This window comes from Macrotis lagotis, chromosome 4 (assembly GCF_037893015.1).
Source record: "Macrotis lagotis isolate mMagLag1 chromosome 4, bilby.v1.9.chrom.fasta, whole genome shotgun sequence".
Classification (NCBI taxonomy): Eukaryota; Metazoa; Chordata; class Mammalia; order Peramelemorphia; family Peramelidae; genus Macrotis; species Macrotis lagotis.
The window spans coordinates 34436797-34440392 of NC_133661.1; the positions used below are offsets into that span (position 1 = coordinate 34436797).

Genomic DNA, 3596 nt, shown 5'->3' on the forward strand with positions numbered 1-3596 from the left:
TGGTTCCCTCTCCTCTCTGCTGCCAGATACTTAAATCCCCTGATTTCAATCTAGTTAGAATTTAATCTAATACCAGCTCTCCAAGGTGTGGGTAGAAAGTCCTTGGGCCAATAAGAACTGATTTCCTGTTATACCTAACTGAAGCATCTTTGACTGATCTGGTTCGGTTGAGATCGGTTCTTATCTAGTTAAGATATTAGAATGTAACAGCACATGACTTACTTTAAATAGTGTGGAGTCATTGATTGACCAACTCAGAGATGGTTACACTCTCTCCATTTTAATCCTTTCCATCCTCAGGGGAGCTTGTCTGGCAAAGTCAATAGTTCCAAATCCTGAATGATTGTTTGTTGTTTTTTTGCAAGGCAAGGGGGTTAAATAACTTGCCCAAGGTCACACAGCTAGGTAACTATTAAGTATCTGACGTTGGATTTGAACTCAGATCCCCCTGACTCCAGGGGGATCCACTGTGCCACCTAATCACCCCTCTGAATGATTCTTTTTTTTTTTAAAGAAACTAGCAATATGTGTAGGCTTTATTTTAAGTTTCCTTGAAAAAATATAATACCCAGTATTGAAGTCAGGGAAGCTCAGAATTTTTGCTCTTTCCATGGAGCTCCTGAGTTGACAGATGAATAGAAAAACAGCATTAAATTTGCATTTTAAACTAGTTTTCAGACCCCAAGTTATCTCCAGTGGAAAACTTAGAACTCTTTGCTTGATTGAGGCACAGGATGAAGACAAACTAGCTTTTTCTTAACACTTGGAAGCTGAGACAGGTTCCTTTGCCATTACCTGGGCAGATCAAGGCAGCAGCTTTGGTTTGTCCCTTCAAGTAATCACCTTACCTCTACCTCAGACAAAATGACATGTGAGGTGAAAGGTTCACCACCAGAAGCAAGGCTAAAGTACTGAGGCAAGGCAGTAAGACAAATCAGTGTATTCTAGATAAGATGGCCTACAATCCAAAAATCTCCTGACTTGAAGACTTCAATGTTCTGGCCCAGTCTGAGCTGACTGGCGCATGCTTGTTGCTGTTGGACTTGTTACCTTCTGCTCTAGACTGAGGCAGGAAACAGCTATATGGCGGACCACTTGGAAATAAAAGCTCTCGTGGCTGTTCCTTTTATACTAATTATCCAGTTTCACTGTCTTCTAGTGTCCCTCTCCAAAGGAGGCAGTAACTTGCTTGGAGCCAGACATTCTATGGCATGGCACTAAAATGAGACCAACTGCAACTAGAGGGTGTGTGTATGTGGGGGGGGGCTCTCCCATAAGAGGGTTAGACTTGGTCAAAGGGTCAGTGAAAGGTAGCAGATGCTGTCTTTCCTCCCTTTGTCAGTAGGTCACATAGCTACTGTCCTTCACCACAGAGTTGGCTTTACTGGGTCTGACAGTGGCTATGGCATGAGGATCTCTACCCCAGGGGGGATTCGGTGTAGAGTTCAGTCATCAGCCACGATGGAGAGGGCTCGGAGCTCTCTCAGCTTTGCCTCATTCTCCTGCTCCCTCTGCTCATCAGTATGACCAGGTTGGTCGAGCTGTTGGGTTAAGTCTCTGAAGATCTTGTGCATCTCAGTATAGTATACAACCTGTGCCCGGATCAGAGACTCAAAACTTGGCTGGAAGTAATCAAGGCGGATGCTGTAGAAACGAGGCATCTCCTCCAGGAGTTGTCTATTCTTGGCTTCAAAATCGTCTTTCACAGGCCAGAGCTCTTCTCGTACCTGGTGGAGTTTGGTTAGGACTGGTCCTGTTTTTTCCTTTTCCTCATACTTTTCCACCTTGGACTGCAATCGTTTGTAGTCCTGTAGGGCCTGTTCCTGTCTCTTCACTGCCATGTTGAGGCTGGGGAAGACACTAACAAACTTTTTTAAGGGTTCAATCACTGTCTTTTGGATCTGATTTACCTTTTCCTGTTTGAAGGCATCCATCTGTTTCATAGCTGTATCGAGTGCAGTCACCATGTTTAAAAATTCCTGGTCTTGATCACAAAGGGGGTTGGAGAAGAGATCAGAAGATATCTTCACAGCTTATTTGGACATGGCTAGATCTGCATCAGTGCTCTTCTTCAGGTCCTTCTGCAGCTTCTTGGTCTGATCTTCCAGCTGTTGGAGTTTTCCATATTCTCTTTCAAAATCTCTCTCCACTGTCTTGGGGACAATCTGTTTCTTGGGTTGCCCAATCTTGAATGGAATCCAGCTCATGGTGGTGGCCCCAGCGTCCACGCCACGCCTTGCAGCCCCCGGCCCAGGCCTCGGCCCGCTTTGCCACCTGAATGATTCTTTAGTAACTTAGTGATATTACCTTTTTTGAATATCTTCCCCAATGTATTGCACTAAAGTGTTTCAGGAAAAGTTTGTGTTGCATGGTTCATCATCACATTTGGGAATTAACGTCCTTCTATTTTCCAAATCAATGGTGATAAAAATTTTAAAAACAATAATCATTTTATGAAGCTATGTTTTAGTGCCTGCAGATGTCCTTCCTCCACCAAAACAATTAAAGAGGAGGAATAGAATTCAGTGGAAAAGCCTGGTCTCTTACAAGATTCCCTGAGCATGTGGGATTCTCTCCATAGGGATATAGTTATCGAGAAGTCATTCTTCACCTTTCAGGTGAAAAGCCAGACTTATTTGATTTGGTGCTTATATAGCAGTTTTCATCCAGAAGAGACTGGGTTCCTCTCTCTCTCTCCCTTTTCCACTGAGGACTCCCTCTATTCTAGGTTCAGTTGGGTAACAAGTTCTCTGAGTGGCTCTGAGTCTGGGGCAGGGTCTGGGACCCTTCCCTGCTGTCTTTCCCCTCTGTCACCATTTCCCCAATATCTGCTCTCACCATTGCTTAGTTCAAGAATTTTCCTAATGTTTAGAAAGTTCTTGAGATTTAAGGCTTGCTAAAAATCTCATCTTTTTCAATCTTCCTTCTGTGATCCAAGCAAGCTAGCTACTCTTTGTCTCCTGAAATTTACCCCCTCATACCTGTACCTCTGTTCATAGTCTTTTTTTTTTTTTGTTAGCTTTTTGCAAGGCAAAGGGGGTTAAGTGGCTTGCCCAAGGCCACATGGCTAGGTCATTATTAAGTGTCTGAGACTGGATTTGAACCCAGGTACTCCTGACTCCAGGGCCGGTGCTCTATCCACTGCGCCACCTAGCTGCCCCTTCAATAGTCTTTTCACTCACCCACTCATCAAGTCTCTATAACAGATTTCTAGAAGCATTTAGCAAAACCAATGACCAATCAATGAAGTCCTATTGCATACCCAATGAAAGGGCCAAAGAGCATCCATTCTCTTAAATCCAACCACACAAAGATGTCTCCTCTTGGATATAAAAGTTGATAACTTTGACATTGACTCTCAAATAGTGCTTTGTTTTCATCTAATAAAGTTCTGTGTGCTGTTACATCATTATCTGTTTGCATTCTAGCAGTCTAGTAGACTGCAAATCCCATGGAAACAGGGTTGATGTCCTCTTCAAAAGGTTTATCTCCCCCAGCACCTGAAGGGAAGCAGATATGTAGGATATCATATTGCTTCAGAAGGCGAAAGAAAAGGTAGTGCGTTTGGTTGTGGTGGTGCTGGGGTTTTTTCCCAG

At 43.6% G+C, this 3596-nt stretch overlaps 1 pseudogene; it reads right to left on the reverse strand.

Moving 5' to 3' along the window:
* Positions 1–1120: 1120 nt before the first annotated feature.
* On the reverse strand, positions 1121–2234 carry LOC141523020 (bridging integrator 3 pseudogene; annotated as a pseudogene).
* Between the last annotated feature and the right edge of the window lie 1362 nt (positions 2235–3596).